This window comes from Stegodyphus dumicola, chromosome 2 (genome assembly GCF_044657685.1).
Source record: "Stegodyphus dumicola isolate Sdum_Otavi_A_Nest chromosome 2, ASM4465768v1".
Classification (NCBI taxonomy): Eukaryota; Metazoa; Arthropoda; class Arachnida; order Araneae; family Eresidae; genus Stegodyphus; species Stegodyphus dumicola.
This window is the reverse complement of record NC_140769.1, coordinates 17,379,471-17,398,144: the sequence shown is the minus strand read 5'-3', so window position 1 is coordinate 17,398,144 and position 18,674 is coordinate 17,379,471.

The window sequence follows — 18,674 nt, the reverse complement described above, 5'->3', positions numbered from 1 at the left end:
GTAATATGTTGATTTCTTTCCAATCCCATTTCTTTTCCATAACTCCACCCCCAATCGACGAGAAGAAGAAGAATTTTCCAAGTTACGCAAGACGAATCTTCCAAGTTACACAAGACGTAGAAAGATTTCATAAGGATTTATAAATCACACGCTCCCACATGATATATGTATAGAGAGAAAAAGACCCTCTGTTCTCTAGCCATAACGTCAAGACTTCCCTAAACTAAGAGAGATCATGAGTACCGAGGAAACCTTAGCAGAGCAAGTGGAAAGACTTTCAAAGAGATTAGAAGAGTTAAGACGGGATAGATTTACAGTTCCGCCGACTAAAGAGGAAACTATCATCGATTTCAACAAACCACTGTACTTTCATCCCCTACCCCAAAGAATGAGACGAGTGGACTCGCCGTTGAACAGTTCCAATGAGAAACAAAATGTCACTTATTTGAATAGCCAATTTCAACACATGAATATTTCATAAGTATTTTTTTCCCTAAAGCGTAGGGAGATCGGATCAGTAGTTTTTCCCTTTTCATCGTCGAAAAAGATTGGGAGGAAAAATCTTTCTCAGCTCTCTCAGAAAAATTTTTTAGCCTTAAAAAAAAAAAAAAAAAAAAAAAAAAACTTTTTGTTAATTTTTATCATGTCTTAGACATGATAAAAATTAACTCTACCCCCCTTTTGTCTGGGAATGTTGTCTCACACTTTCTAAAAATAGACCATCACTCCTCCTTTCCTAAAGAATAGAATTCCAAGAATGGGATCTGGTCTATTTTTAGAAACTGTGAGACCCTATTCCCAGACAAAAGGCGGGTAGAGTTAATTTTTATCATGTCTAAAGTTCAGGGTCCATCCATCTTCTTATGTGAAACGGTGACCCTGACGAGATCGCGATAGACAAGTCCTGTGAGTTGTTTTGTAATCTTGACGCGATCTAAGAAAGACTTTTTATTATTTTTTTTGAAATAGGCGGGGGGTGGGGAGAGAAAATATTCTCACGACCCTCAGATATCTTTTCATAAATATATTTTTTATCAAAGTGTTTCTTTCATCCCGATCCTTTTAAGAGGTTGGAATGACCCTGACATTTAGATGGGGTCGCGATCCCGACAGATGTCGCGCGAGTATAAAAGTGTGTGTCCTCCGCGAAATTTCTTCATAGAACAGAAGAAGACGTGAACTGAGCTGGTAAGTCCCTTTGGTCCTATGAATATGGTTATCTATAAACTCGATTTGATTCTTAGTTTTTTTTAATAATGATAATAATCATAACTTCATTTAAAAAGACCTTTAAAACTTCTTAACCCTTTGAAAAGAAAAATGTCTCTTTCAAGACGACGACTCTAAAACGTTTTATTGTTTTTTTCCCACCTTTCTATATCTCCCCTGTTATACATATATACCTTTTCGATTCTCTTTTTTTGCTCCTGTTTGTGGAAGACATCACCGTATTCATCGCCATGGCGTGTTCAGAAAACTTTATCGTGCTCGATCTAGAGGGTTTCCAGTCCTACAACCACAAGAAGGGTGAATTTACCTACGTTTTAAAAGAATTGGGCTATGCGACAAAAGATTTTTTGACCGTGGGATCGTTGACGTTTGCTCCTCCTCACCCCTTCCACCAACTGAATGAAAAAAACCAAAAGACGAATGCCTGGCTGACGAGAAACCGGCACGGACTTCGTTGGAACGAGGGTCATATTCCCTACAACCATTTAGGACGCATTCTCCAATCGCTCACTCACAGCTTCTCCACGATTTATGTGGTGGGATGTCAGAAAGCTAAATTCTTTGCTAAAGCCTTGGATTATCAAAAACACGTGACGGAAATTTATGTGCCAGATGGAATCATTTGGAAGTATCGGGAAAAATGTGCCCGACATCATCAAAGGATGAATTATTTCCATTGTGCCGAAAACAAAGTGCGCAACTATCGATGGCATATTACGGAAGGAGATTTTCATATCAATCACGTCTATCCAGACGGAACGGAGAAAGAGGAGAGGATTCAGGAGGAAGCAGACAATCCTCTGCAAGCTTTTGATAAGGCCTACGATCAGTTAGAGAAGGATCCGTCCCCAAAAGCGTACGATAACCTCATCCAGAAATGGGATAATCTGTCCTGTTTCCAAGTGATGGAACATCCGGATGAGCATACGCCTTTCCACTTGATGGGCTCTTCTACTTCTTCTTCTTCGTCGTCAACTTCCTCCAATATGGAGGGTTGGGGAGACATACCTGAAAATATTCCCCATTACGATCCAGCAGCCTGTTGGGACGAACCTTCCAAAGAATCTCATGAGACCCCCAAAATATCTTCAGAGGATCCAAAGACAAAATCCACTGAGTGTTGGGACAATGAACGAACGACTCATGATCCAAAATCCACTAAGACTATGTCCACTGAGTGTTGGGACAATGAACAGACGACTCATGCTCCAAAATCGACTGAGACTATGTCCACTGAGTGTTGCGACGATGAAACCGAAAAGACAACAGAGAATTGGGATGACCGTTCTCAAAAGTATTGTAATTGATATATACATAAACTCAGGAGATCAAAAAATAAAGAAAAGACTTTTAGAAATAAGTAGGGAAAGGTTCTCCGCTTTCCCTATATTTATGGAAATGGACTGAGAAGAGAGAGAGAGAGACGAATCAGGAGACCAAAAAAAATGGGTCTTGGAAGGAATGAGTGCAAATGCATTCGATTCCTTCCGAGACCCATTTTTTTGGGTCCCTCTCTCATCCAATCTTGGAAAAGAACTTTCTCCTATTCTTCTAGGTCTATTCAAAAAGAAATGAATCTATCCATAAATTTTCTTAAAAGAAAAAAAACAAAAAGATCCATTACCTCTTGACGGTCCAAAGTCGAGAATCTTGGAAAACGTTATCCACTCTCTCCATCCAGTCAAGCTTCTCTGTAGAAAATCTAGTAGGTGCATTTGCATTCTTGAACAACCGGCAGTTATTATTGGACGCGAAAAGTCGAATGCTGAAATAGTTAACAGTGAGCCCATTCTTAAAGAAACGGGGATGTTTTATTCATCCAGTCGAGTGCCGAAAAATTTCTGAGAGCCGGAGAAAAATTTCTCTAGCTGAAAAAAAAAAAAAAAATACCCCCCCCCCTTTTATTCTGAAAATCTGAAAATTGATGTCTTCAATTTTTTAAAAATTGAAGACATCAATTTTCAGATTTTATGAGTAAAAGGGGGGTAATTTATTTTTCAGAAACTTTTCCCAGCCGACTCGATGTGAATAAAACTTTACTGTTTGTTAAGAATGTTATTTAATGGATCGATTTCAACCTATCGAGTTTCGCTTGAGTTCCGGCCGTGCTGTGGGCCCACCTGGATACAAGTTTTCCCCTTTTGGAATAGAATTTCCGTCAACGTAGGCAGGCTACTTTTCATCTTTTTGCATTTTTCATATCATTTCATTTGTATTACAATATACTGAAAACGGGCGTTCGAACTGATTTCTAGGCTATTTCTATACAAATGGAGCTCGATCCAAGAAAGAAATGATGTCTTTTTTTTATTTTGTGGACTGCCAATTTGTATTGGAATATACTGAAAACGGGTGTTTGAGTCGATTTTCAGTATATTTCAATACAAATAGAGCTCGGTCCAAGAAAGAAATGATGTCTTTTTTTTATTTTGTGAACTGCCAATTTGTATTGGAATATACTGAAAGCGGGTGTTTTAGTCGGTTTTCAGTATATTTCAATACAAATAGAGCTCTATCCAAGAAAGAAATGATGTCTTTTTTTATTTTGTGGACTGCCAATTTGTATTGGAATATATTGAAAACGGGTGTTTGTGTCGGTTTTCAGTATATTTCAATACAAATAGAGCTCGATCCAAGAAAAAAATGATGTCTTTTTTTTATTTTGTGGACTGCCAATTTGTATTGGAATAGACAGAAAACGGGTCTTTGAGTCGATTTTCAGTATATTTCAATAGAAATAGAGCTCGATCCAAGAAAGAAATTATGTCTTTTTTTTATTTTGTGGACTGCCAATTTGTATTGGAATATACTGAAAACGGGTGTTTGAGTCGGTTTTCAGTATATTACAATACAAATAGAGCTCGATCCAAGAAAAAATGATGTCTTTTTTTTATTTTGTGGACTGCCAATTTTGTATTGGAATATACTGAAAACGGGCGTTCACGTCGGTTTTCAGTATATTACAATACAAGTGGAGCTGGATCCAAGAAAAAAAATGATGTCTCTTTTTTATGTTGTGGACAGCCAATTTCGTATTGGAATATACTGAAAACGGGCGTTCACGTCGGTTTTCAGTATATTACAATACAAATGGAGCTCGATCCAAGAAAAAATGATGTCTTTTTTTATGTTGTGGACAACCAATTTTGTATTGGAATATACTGAAAACGGGCATTCACGTTGGTTTTCAGTATATTACTATACAAGTGGAGCTGGATCCAAGAAAAAAATGATGTCTTTTTTTATTTTGTGGACAGCCAATTTTGTATTGGAATATACTGAAAACGGGCGTTCACGTCGGTTTTCAGTATATTACAATACAAGTGGAGCTCGATCCAAGAAAAAAATTATGTCTTTTTTTTATGTTGTGGACAACCAATTTTGTATTGGAATATACTGAAAACGGGCATTCACGTTGGTTTTCAGTATATTACAATACAAGTGGAGCTCGATCGAAGAAAAAAATGATGTCTTTTTTTTATGTTATGGACAGCCAATTTTGTATTGGAATATACTGAAAACGGGCGTTCACGTCTGTTTTCAGTATATTACAATACAAATGGAGCTCGATCCAAGAAAAAAATGATGTCTTTTTTTTATGTTGTGGACAACCAATTTTGTATTGGAATATACTGAATACGGGCATTCACGTTGGTTTTCAGTATATTACAATACAAGTGGAGCTGGATCCAAGAAAAAAATGATGTCTTTTTTTTATTTTGTGGACAGCCAATTTTGTATTGGAATATACTGAAAACTGGCGTTCACGTCGGTTTTCAGTATATTTCAATACAAATGGAGCTCCATCGAAGAAAAAAATGATGTCTTTTTTTTATTTTGTGGACAGCCAATTTTGTATTGGAATATACTGAAAACGGGCGTTCACGTCGGTTTTCAGTATATTACAATACAAATGGAGCTCGATCCAAGAAAAAAATGATGTCTTTTTTTTATGTTGTGGACAACCAATTTTGTATTGGAATATACTGAAAACGGGCGTTCACGTTGGTTTTCAGTATATTACAATACAAGTGGAGCTGGATCCAAGAAAAAAATGATGTCTTTTTTTTATTTTGTGGACAGCCAATTTTGTATTGGAATATACTGAAAACGGGCGTTCACGTTGGTTTTCAGTATATTACAATACAAGTGGAGCTGGATCCAAGAAAAAAATGATGTCTTTTTTTTATTTTGTGGACAGCCAATTTTGTATTGGAATATACTGAAAACGGGCGTTCACGTTGGTTTTCAGTATATTACAATACAAGTGGAGCTCCATCCAAGAAAAAAATGATGTCTTTTTTTTATTTTGTGGACAGCCAATTTTGTATTGGAATATACTGAAAACGGGCGTTCACGTCGGTTTTCAGTATATCACAATATAAATGGAGCTCGATCCAAGAAAAAATGATGTCTTTTTTTTTATGTTGTGGACAACCAATTTTGTATTGGAATATACTGAAAACGGGCATTCACGTTGGTTTTCAGTATATTACAATACAAGTGGAGCTGGATCCAAGAAAAAAATGATGTCTTTTTTTTATTTTGTGGACAGCCAATTTTGTATTGGAATATACTGAAAACGGGCGTTCACGTCGGTTTTCAGTATATTTCAATACAAGTGGAGCTCGATCCAAGAAAAAAATGATGTCTTTTTTTTATGTTGTGGACAACCAATTTTGTATTGGAATATACTGAAAACGGGCGTTCACGTCGGTTTTCAGTATATTTCAATACAAATGGAGCTCCATCGAAGAAAAAAATGATGTCTTTTTTTAATTTTGTGCACAGCCAATTTTGTATTGGAATATACTGAAAACGGGCGTTCACGTCGGTTTTCAGTATATTACAATACAAATGGAGCTGGATCCAAGAAAAAAATGATGTGTTTTTTTTATGTTGTGGACAACCAATTTTGTATTGGAATATACTTAAAACGGGCATTCACGTTTGTTTTCAGTATATTACAATACAAGTGGAGCTGGATCCAAGAAAAAATTGATGTCTTTTTTTTATTTTGTGGACAGCCAATTTTGTATTGGAATATACTGAAAACGGGCGTTCACGTTGGTTTTCAGTATATTACAATACAAGTGGAGCTGGATCCAAGAAAAAAATGATGTCTTTTTTTTATTTTGTGGACAGCCAATTTTGTATTGGAATATACTGAAAACGGGCGTTCACGTTGGTTTTCAGTATATTACAATACAAGTGGAGCTCCATCCAAGAAAAAAAATGATGTCTTTTTTCTATTTTGTGGACAGCCAATTTTGTATTGGAATATACTGAAAACGGGTGTTCACGTCGGTTTTCAGTATATTACAATACAAATGGAGCTCGATCCAAGAAAAAAATGATGTCTTTTTTTATGTTGTGGACAACCAATTTTGTATTGGAATATACTGAAAACGGGCATTCACGTTGGTTTTCAGTATATTACAATACAAGTGGAGCTGGATCCAAGAAAAAAATGATGCCTTTTTTTTATGGAGCTCCATCCAAGAAAAAAATGATGTCTTTTTTTATGTTGTGGACTGCCCTATTTTGTATTGGAATATACTGAAAACGGGCGTTCACGTCGGTTTTCAGTATATTTCAATACAAATGGAGCTCCATCCAAGAAAAAAATGATGTCTTTTCTTTATGTTGTGGACTGCCCTATTTTGTATTGGAATATACTGAAAACGGGCGTTCGAGTTGGTTTTCAGTATATTCAAATACAAATGGAGCTCTATGCAAGAAAAAAATGATGTCTTTTTTATGTTGTGAAGAATCAATTTTGTATTGGAATATACTGAAAACGGGCGTTCGAGTCCTTTTTCCGACTATTTCTACACACATTCCACTATATTAAAATGACGTCATGGTTGAGTCCACACAGAGTCGTCCCCGGACAGAGTCGTCTCCGGACAAAGTCGTCCCCGGACAATTTTATACCGAATTTGTGTAGAGATATACTTAAAATGGGCTTGGAAAGTATAGAAAAGAGAAGAATTGAAAGTGAAAGTCAAAAAGCAAAATGGGATCGGCTGGGAAAAATATCTGAGAGCCGAGAAAAAATTCTGAGTCAGAAAAAAAAGAAAAAATATATAATATATATATTATATAATATATATTATATAATATATATTATAAATACTTTTTGTTAATTTTTATCATGTCTTCTAGACATGATAAAAATTAACTAATCCCTTTTGTCTGGGAATGTTGTCTCACCGTTTCTAAAAAATAGACCATGACTCATTCTTTCTAAAGAATAGAATTCCAAGAAAAGAATGGGTTCTGGTCTATTTTTAGAAACGGTGAGACAACATTCCCAGACAAAAGGGGGGTACATTGAGTCTGTGCTGTAGACCCTGAACAACCTATCGGTCACCGGTAATATATCTGGAAGGACCGCAAAAAGCTATCCACTGTCGTTGGAATTGTGTTCACTGGAGGCTATTTCTTTTTTTCGCAATCTCGCTTTTAGTTTTCTCTGAGATTCTTTAGAAATGGGTGAAGATGGGTAGCGTGAAGAGGGGGACACCTGGATCAGGATTCCCGATTAGGGTAGAGAGGGAGGCGTGTTGCCTTTTCAACAGCCCACAGTGTTCTGAACAGAAACGTGGAATGCTTTTATAGAAAAGAGAAGAGTTGAAAGTGAAATTAACTCACCCCCTTTTGTCTGGGTATGTTGTCTCACCGTTTCTAAAAATAGACCAGAACCCAGTCTTTTCTTGGAATTCTATTCTTTAAAAGGATGAGTCATGGTCTATGTTTAGAAAGTGGGAGACAACATTCCCAGACAAAAGGGGGGTGAGTTAATTTTTATCATGTCTAGAAGACATGATAAAAATTAACAAAAAGTTTTTTTTTTTTTTTTTTTCATTTCAGAAATTTTTTCTGAGCTCTGAGAAATTTTTCCTAGCTGATCCCATTTCGTTTTTCGACTTTCACTTTCAACTCTTCACTTTTCCTATCCACTGTCGTTGGAATTGTGTTCACTGGAGGCTATTCCTTTTTTTGCAATCTCGCTTTTAGTTTTCTCTGAGATTCTTTAGAAATGGCTATACAAATTTCACCATCTATATAGAGATGATGTCCAAACAAAGTCGTCCCCGGACCATCTTGATGACCGAATATGTATAGAAATAGTCTGAAAATGGACTTGAGGGCCGGTTTCTGGACGATTTCTCTACAAATTCGGCCGCATCCAGAAAAACAAAAATACATAGTTTCTTTTTTGGGTGGACAGGAGATGATAAATTTCTTTTCTCTCTCTCTCTCTCTCCCAATATTGGAGGAGAGAGTGGCCCAAAAGAATGGGTCTCGGAAGGAATCGAATGCATTTTGAAATGCACTCATTCCTTCCAAGACCCATTTTTTTGGTCTCCTGATTCAACTCTCCAGTCTATGGAATAGGGAAAGCGGAGAACGTTTCCCCTTCTTTAAGCGACTGGAGACCATATCGCATCATCATCATCATCATCATCACCATCACCATCATCCTCTTTCTGATACTTTTCAACGAAGGCTTGATGTCTCTGGATGATTTTGGGGAGATGATGGATCCCGAATTGAGTGATGAAAAAGAGAGGACTCTTTTTCCTTTCTTGTTCGTCTTGCACAGTCTCTCGGAGGGTGATATACGTTTCCCCGTCCTCCTCAATTTTCGTCAGAGGTCTCATGAATATTTTACACTTCCAAGGGAAGAGCGACTTGTTATGCAGGGATTTCGAAGCGACGAAAGCCGCTTCATTCGAAGTGAGGACAATCTGGTTCGGTTGACCCCATTCTTTGGAGTAGTTGTCCAAATCGCCTAGTCGAAGAAAATGGTGTCGATTAGGAAAAAAGACTTGGAGAACACTCGTCGTATGCGAGACGTTCGTAGGCAAGAGAGTCAAGATATCTTTGGCATTCCAGTACAGGAATCCTAGATCCACATACGCGTGCACGTAATAGTCATCATTATATTCCAGTTTGAGCAGCATGGCTTTTGTAATTTGTTTTCCGTTCTCAAGGCGAAACACTCGTCTGATATGAACAAGAGCTCGCTGGCGATCCGTTTATATAGACTCCTCAGAGACATAGAGAGAGAGGGGAGGAACAAGGTTGATGAATTCTAAAATAAACAAAAAATGATAACGAAATGAGATCAGCTGGCAAAATATTTTCAGAGCTCAGAAAAAAATTCTGATATGTAAAAAAAAAAAAAAAAAAAAAAAACTTTTTGTTAATTTTTATCATGTCTTCTAGACATGATAAAAATTAACTCACCTCCCTTTTGTCTGGGTATGTTGTCTCACCGTTTCTAAAAATAGACCAGAACCCAGTCTTTTCTTGGATTCTATTCTTTAAAAGGATGAGTCATGGTCTATTTTTAGAAAGTGGGAGACAACATTCCCAGACAAAAGGGGGGGGGGTGAGTTAATTTTTATCATGTCTAGAAGACATGATAAAAATTAACAAAAGGTTTTTTTTTTTTCGAAATGGACTTTACGCACAATTTATTGTATCCCCACCTTTCCAAGATTGGTTTGAAGAAGTGATAAAAAAAATGGGTCTGGAAGGAAAAGAGTGCATTTCGAGAAAAGAAAAGAGGACCCTCTTTTTCTCGCAATGCACCCGTTTCTTTCCAGACCCATTTCTTTTGCCTCCTCAGAACTCTCTTTCTTTTCTCCTCCCTCTCTCTCTTAAGAGGGATTGAAAGAAAGAGGCTAGATGGAAAAGTTTCTTTTTTTTTCTTTCGAGAAGATAAAAAAAATTTGGAGGAGGAGCAAATTTTTTTTGGGTGGTGGTGGTTGTTTTTTTTTAGAAGGTGATAACTTTAGTGACATTTAAAGAGATCACCAGAGGATCCGTTTGAGTCTCGACGACCTTTTCTTGACGGGGGTCTGTCTGGCAATAAGCGCTGGCATATTGTTTAGGGTAAGTAGAAGAATCCGTCATGCCTGGATGAGGCGGTATGTAGCGCACTCCCAGATTAAAGAGGGTGATGAAGGGAAATTTCTCCCCCGGATAGAGCAGTCGGTAAACGGGTTGATTGGGTACAACTCGAACCAGCGGCTGAGTTAAAATGCTATACACCCAGGCCAGAAGCTGATTATTTTTAGGATTATTTTCGGCCAGATGTAACATTTCTTCGCTGGAGAGGACATATCCCTCTTGAGAACTGCCGAGACTCTCAAGATCTTTTATTTTCCTGAAGACGTGGTGTTCGTCGAAAAACACGGAGAGAATGTCCCACGTTCTTTTACTGGAAGTATGAATCAGAGGCAAAATGTCCGTAGCGTTCCAAAACAATCTTCCGTCATCCACATAAGAGCGAATGCTCACAAACTCATTATATAAGACGCGGATCATCATCTTGAGTAGAAATATGGATACGCACAGCCGTCTCTCTCTCTGGGAAATAGAGTCTGTCTTCCACTCGCCTCTCTATATATACGAGAAGACCACGTGATGGGCGACGTGACGGTTGACTTCTAGAAAAAAAAATCAACTTTGTCTATCTCTCTCTCTCTCTATGACCTTCTATTTTTTTTCCTAAAGGACACCCTGTCACCTTTTCAAAGGTCATGGGATTGAGAGGAACGAAAGAAAAAAAAAACAACCATCCTTTGTATACTACCTATGACCTTCTCCTAGAGATCCCTGTCATTTTCTTCTCGAGAGCTACGTGATGAAAGCTTTTTTTTTATTCTAAAGTTTATCAACTTTGTAGACACATGACCCCGTCACCTTCTCAAAGGCCATGTCGTATGGAATGGGACCCTTTTGGTTTTTTCTTTTGAGAAAATAAAAAATAAAACAACTCTATAACCATCTCTCTATGACCTTCACAAACACTCATTTCGTTATCATTTTTTTGTTTATTTTAGAATTCATCAACCTTGTTCCTCCCCTCTCTCTCTCTCTCTCTCTGAGGAGTCTATATAAACGGATCGCCAGCGAGCTCTTGTTCATATCACACGAGTGTTTCGCCTTGAGAACGGAAAAAAAAATTACAAAAGCCATGCTGCTCAAACTGGAATATAATGATGACTATTACGTGCACGCGTATGTGGATCTAGGATTCCTGTACTGGAATGACAAAGATATCTTGACTCTCTTGCCTACGAACGTCTCGCATACGACGAGTGTTCTCCAAGTCTTTTTTCCTAATCGACACCATTTTCTTCGACTAGGCGATTTGGACAACTACTCCAAAGAATGGGGTCAACCGAACCAGATTGTCCTCACTTCGAATGAAGCGGCTTTCGTCGCTTCGAAATCCCTGCATAACAAGTCGCTCTTCCCTTGGAAGTGTAAAATATTCATGAGACCTCTGACGAAAATTGAGGAGGACGGGGAAACGTATATCACCCTCCGAGAGACTGTGCAAGACGAACAAGAAAGGAAAAAGAGTCCTCTCTTTTTCATCACTCAATTCGGGATCCATCATCTCCCCAAAATCATCCAGAGACATCAAGCCTTCGTTGAAAAGTATCAGAAAGAGGATGATGGTGATGGTGATGATGATGATGATGATGATGCGATATGGTCTCCAGTCGCTTAAAGAAGGGGAAACGTTCTCCGCTTTCCCTATTCCATAGACTGGAGAGTTGAATCAGGAGACCAAAAAAATGGGTCTTGGAAGGAATGAGTGCATTTCAAAATGCATTCGATTCCTTCCGAGACCCATTTTTTTGAGCCACTCTCTCCTCCAATATTGGGAGAGAGAGAAAAGAAATTTATCATCTCCTGTCCACCCAAAAAAGAAACTATGTATTTTTGTTTTTCTGGATGCGGCCGAATTTGTAGAGAAATCCTCCAGAAACCGGCCCTCAAGTCCATTTTCAGACTATTTCTATACATATTCGGTCATCAAGATGGTCCGGGGACGACTTTGTTTGGACATCATCTCTATATAGATGGTGAAATTTGTATAGCCATTTCTAAAGAATCTCAGAGAAAACTAAAAGCGAGATTGCAAAAAAAGAAATAGCCTCCAGTGAACACAATTCCAGCGACAGTGGATAGGAAAAGTGAAGAGTTGAAAGTGAAAGTCGAAAAACGAAATGGGATCAGCTAGGAAAAATTTCTCAGAGCTCAGAAAAAATTTCTGAAATGAAAAAAAAAAAAAAAAAACTTTTTGTTAATTTTTATCATGTCTTCTAGACATGATAAAAATTAACTCACCCCCCTTTTGTCTGGGAATGTTGTCTCCCACTTTCTAAAAATAGACCATGACTCATCCTTTTAAAGAATAGAATTCCAAGAAAAGACTGGCTTCTGGTCTATTTTTAGAAACGGTGAGACAACATACCCAGACAAAAGGGGGTGAGTTAATTTCACTTTCAACTCTTCTCTTTTCTATAAAAGCATTCCACGTTTCTGTTCAGAACACTGTGGGCTGTTGAAAAGGCAACACGCCTCCCTCTCTACCCTAATCGGGAATCCTGATCCAGGTGTCCCCCTCTTCACGCTACCCATCTTCACCCATTTCTAAAGAATCTCAGAGAAAACTAAAAGCGAGATTGCGAAAAAAAGAAATAGCCTCCAGTGAACACAATTCCAACGACAGTGGATAGCTTTTTGGGGTCCTTCCAGATATATTACCGGTGACCGATAGGTTGTTCAGGGTCTACAGCACAGACTCAATGTACCCCCTTTTGTCTGGGAATGTTGTCTCACCGTTTCTAAAAATAGACCAGAACCCATTCTTTTCTTGGAATTCTATTCTTTAGAAAGAATGAGTCATGGTCTATTTTTTAGAAACGGTGAGACAACATTCCCAGACAAAAGGGATTAGTTAATTTTTATCATGTCTAGAAGACATGATAAAAATTAACAAAAAGTATTTATAATATATATTATATAATATATATTATATAATATATATATTATAAATTTTTTCTTTTTTTTCTGACTCAGAATTTTTTCTCGGCTCTCAGATATTTTTCCCAGCCGATCCCATTTTGCTTTTTGACTTTCACTTTCAATTCTTCTCTTTTCTATACTTTCCAAGCCCATTTTAAGTATATCTCTACACAAATTCGGTATAAAATTGTCCGGGGACGACTTTGTCCGGAGACGACTCTGTCCGGGGACGACTCTGTGTGGACTCAACCATGACGTCATTTTAATATAGTGGAATGTGTGTAGAAATAGTCGGAAAAAGGACTCGAACGCCCGTTTTCAGTATATTCCAATACAAAATTGATTGTTCACAACATAAAAAAGACATCATTTCTTTCTTGGATAGAGCTCCATTTGTATTTGAATATACTGAAAACCAACTCGAACGCCCGTTTTCAGTATATTCCAATACAAAATAGGGCAGTCCACAACATAAAAAAAAGACATCATTTTTTTCTTGGATGGAGCTCCATTTGTATTGAAATATACTGAAAACCGACGTGAACGCCCGTTTTCAGTATATTCCAATACAAAATAGGGCTGTCCACAACATAAAAAAAGACATCATTTTTTTCTTGGATCGAGCTCCATTTGTATTGTAATATACTGAAAACCGACGTGAACGCCCGTTTTCAGTATATTCCAATACAAAATTGGCTGTCCACAAAATAAAAAAAGATATCATTTTTTTCTTGGATGGAGTTCCACTTGTATTGTAATATACTTAAAACCAACGTGAACGCCCGTTTTCAGTATATTCCAATACAAAATTGGCTGTCCACAAAATAAAAAAAAGACATCATTTTTTTCTTGGATCCAGCTCCACTTGTATTGTAATATACTGAAAACCAACGTGAACGCCCGTTTTCAGTATATTCCAATACAAAATTGGCTGTCCACAAAATAAAAAAAAGACATCATTTTTTTCTTGGATCCAGCTCCACTTGTATTGTAATATACTGAAAACCAAGGTGAATGCCCGTTTTCAGTATATTCCAATACAAAATTGGTTGTCCACAAAATAAAAAAAAGACATCAGTTTTTTCTTGGATGGAGTTCCACTTGTATTGTAATATACTGAAAACCAACGTGAACGCCCGTTTTCAGTATATTCCAATACAAAATTGGCTGTCCACAAAATAAAAAAAAGACATCATTTCTTTCTTGGATCCAGCTCCACTTGTATTGTAATATACTGAGAACCGACGTGAACGCCCGTTTTCAGTATATTCCAATACAAAATTGGCTGTCCACAAAATAAAAAAAAGACATCATTTTTTTTCTTGAATCCAGCTCCACTTGTATTGAAATATACTGAAAACAGACGTGAACGCCCGTTTTCAGTATATTCCAATACAAAATTGATTGTCCTCAACATAAAAAAAAGACATCATTTCTTTCTTGGATCCAGCTCCACTTGTATTGTAATATACTGAAAACCAACGTGAATGCCCGTTTTCAGTATATTCCAAAACAAAATTGGTTGTCCATAACATAAAAAAAAGACATCATTTTTTTCTTGGATCGAGCTCCATTTGTATTGTAATATACTGAAAATCGACGTGAACGCCCGTTTTCAGTATATTCCAATACAAAATTGGCTGTCCACAAAATAAAAAAAAAGACATCATTTTTTTCTTGGATCCAGCTCCACTTGTATTGTAATATACTGAAAACCAACGTGAATGCCCGTTTTCAGTATATTCCAATACAAAATTGGTTGTCCACAACATAAAAAAAAGACATCATTTTTTTCATGGATCGAGCTCTATTTGTATTGTAATATACTGAAAACCGACGTGAACGCCCGTTTTCAGTATATTCCAATACAAAATTGGCTGTCCACAACATAAAAAAAGACATCATTTTTTTTCTTGGATCCAGCTCCACTTGTATTGAAATATACTGAAAACCGACGTGAACGCCCGTTTTCAGTATATTCCAATACAAAATTGGTTGTCCACAACATAAAAAAAAGACATCATTTTTTTCTTGGATCGAGCTCCACTTGTATTGTAATATACTGAAAACCAACGTGAATGCCCGTTTTCAGTATATTCCAATACAAAATTGGCTGTCCACAACATAAAAAAAGACATCATTTTTTTCTTGAATCGAGCTCCATTTGTATTGTAATATACTGAAAACCGACGTGAACGCCCGTTTTCAGTATATTCCAATACAAAATTCGCTGTCCACAAAATAAAAAAAAGACATCATTTCTTTCTTGGATCCAGCTCCACTTGTATTGTAATATACTGAAAACTAACCTGAATGCCCGTTTTCAGTATATTCCATTACAAAATTGGCTGTCCACAAGATAAAAAAAAGACATCATTTTTTCGTTGGATCGAGCTCCACTTGTATTGAAATATACTGAAAACGGACGTGAATGCCCGTTTTCAGTATATTCCAATACAAAATTGGTTGTCCACAACATAAAAAAAAGACATCATTTCATTCTTGGATCGAGCTCCATTTGTATTGAAATATACTGAAAACCGACGTGAACGCCCGTTTTCAGTATATTCCAATACAAAATTGGCTGTCCACAAAATAAAAAAAAGACATCATTTTTTTCTTGGATCCAGCTCCACTTGTATTGTAATATACTGAAAACCAACGTGAATGCCCGTTTTCAGTATATTCCAATACAAAATTGGCTGTCCACAAAATAAAAAAAAGACATCATTTTTTCTTGGATGGAGCTCCACTTGTATTGTAATATATTGAGAACCAACGTGAACGCCCGTTTTCAGTATATTCCAATACAAAATTGGCGGTCCACAAAATAAAAAAAAGATCATTTTTTTCTTGGATCCAGCTCCACTTGTATTGTAATATACTGAAAACCAACGTGAACTCCCGTTTTCAGTATATTCCAATACAAAATTGGCTGTCCACAAAATAAAAAAAAGACATTATTTTTTTCTTGGATCCAGCTCCACTTGTATTGTAATATACTGAAAACCAACGTGAATGCCCGTTTTCAGTATATTCCAATACAAAATTGGTTGTCCACAACATAAAAAAAAGACATCATTTTTTTCTTGGATCGAGCTCTATTTGTATTGTAATATACTGAAAACCGACGTGAACGCCCGTTTTCAGTATATTCCAATACAAAATTGGCTGTCCACAACATAAAAAAAGACATCATTTTTTTTCTTGGATCCAGCTCCACTTGTATTGAAATATACTGAAAACCGACGTGAACGCCCGTTTTCAGTATATTCCAATACAAAATTGGTTGTCCACAACATAAAAAAAAGACATCATTTTTTTCTTGGATCGAGCTCCACTTGTATTGTAATATACTGAAAACCAACGTGAATGCCCGTTTTCAGTATATTCCAATAATAAATTGGCTGTCCACAACATAAAAAAAGACATCATTTTTTTCTTGGATCGAGCTCCACTTGTATTGAAATATACTGAAAACCGACGTGAATGCCCGTTTTCAGTATATTCCAATACAAAATTGGTTGTCCACGACATAAAAAAAAGACATCATTTCATTCTTGGATCGAGCTCTATTTGTATTGAAATATACTAAAAACCGACACAAACACCCGTTTTCAATATATTCCAATACAAATTGGCAGTCCGCAAAATAAAAAAAGACATCATTTCTTTCTTGGATCGAGCTCTATTTTTATTGAAATATACTGAAAACCGACTCAAACACCCGTTTTCAGTATATTCCAATACAAATTGGCAGTTCACAAAATAAAAAAAAGACATCATTTCTTTCTTGGACCGAGCTCTATTTGTAATGAAATATACTGAAAATCGACTCAAACACCCGTTTTCAGTATATTCCAATACAAATTGGCAGTCCACAAAAGAAAAAAAAGACATCATTTCTTTCTTGGATCGAGCTCCATTTGTATAGAAATAGCCTAGAAATCAGTTCGAACGCCCGTTTTCAGTATATTGTAATACAAATGAAATGACATGAAAAATGCAAAAAGAGGAAAAGTAGCCTGCCAACCTTGACGGAAATTCTATTCCAAAAGGGGAAAACGTGTATCCAGGTGGGCCCACAGCACGGCCGGAACTCAAGCGAAACTCGATAGGTTGAAATCGATCCATTAAATAACATTCTTAAAAAACAGTAAAGTTTTATTCTATTCCAAAAGAGCAAAACTTGTATCCAGGTGGGCCCACAGCACGGCCGGAACTCAAGCGAAACTCGATAGGTTGAAATCGATCCATTAAATAACATTCTTAACAAACAGTAAAGTTTTATTCACATCGAGTCGGCTGGGAAAAGTTTCTGAAAAATAAATTACCCCCCCTTTTACTCATAAAATCTGAAAATTGATGTCTTCAATTTTTAAAAAATTGAAGACATCAATTTTCAGATTTTCAGAATAAAAGGGGGGGTATTTTTTTTTTTTTTTTTCAGCTAGAGAAATTTTTCTCCGGCTCTCAGAAATTTTTCGGCACTCGACTGGATGAATAAAACATCCCCGTTTCTTTAAGAATGGGCTCACTGTTAACTATTTCAGCATTCGACGTTTCGCGTCCAATAATAACTGCCGGGTGTTCAAGAATGCAAATGCACCTACTAGATTTTCTACAGAGAAGCTTGACTGGATGGAGAGAGTGGATAACTTTTTCCAAGATTCCCGACTTTGGACCGTCAAGAGGTAATGGATCTTTTTGTTTTTTTTCTTTTAAGAAAATTTATGGATAGATTCATTTCTTTTTGAATGGACCTAGAAAAATAGGACAAAGTTATTTTCCAAGATTGGATGAGAGAGGGACCCAAAAAAATGGGTCTCGGAAAGAATCGAATGCATTTGCACTCATTCCTTCCAAGACCCATTTTTTTTGGTCTCCTGATTCGTCTCTCTCTCTCTCTTCTCAGCCCATTTCCATAAATATAGGGAAAGCGGAGAACCTTCCTCTACTTATTTCTAAAAATCTTTTCTTTATTTTTTTTTCTCCTGAGTTTATGTATATATCAATTCAAATACTTTTGAGAACGGTCATCCCAATTCTCTGTCGTCTTTTCGGTTTCATCGTCGCAACACTCAGTGGACATAGTCTCAGTCGATTTTGGAGCATGAGTCGTCTGTTCATTGTCCCAACACTCAGTGGACATAGTCTTAGTGGATTTTGGATCATGAGTCGTTCGTTCATTGTCCCAACACTCAGTGGATTTTGTCTTTGGATCCTCTGAAGATATTTTGGGGGTCTCATGTGATTGTTTGGAAGGTTCGTCCCAACAGGCTGCTGGATCGTAATGGGGAATATTTTCAGGTATGTCTCCCCAACCCTCCGTCTTCTTCGAGTTATTGGAGGAAGTTGACGACAAAGAAGAAGAAGTAGAAGAGCCCATCAAGTGGAAAGGCGTATGCTCATCCGGATGTTCCATCACTTGGAAAGAGGACAGATTATCCCATTTCTGGATGAGGTTATCCTACGCTTTTGGGGACGGATCCTTCTCTAACTGATCGTAGGCCTTATCAAAAGCTTGCAGAGGATTGTCTGCTTCCTCCTGAATCCTCTCCTCTTTCTCCGTTCCGTCTGGATAGACGTGATTGATATGA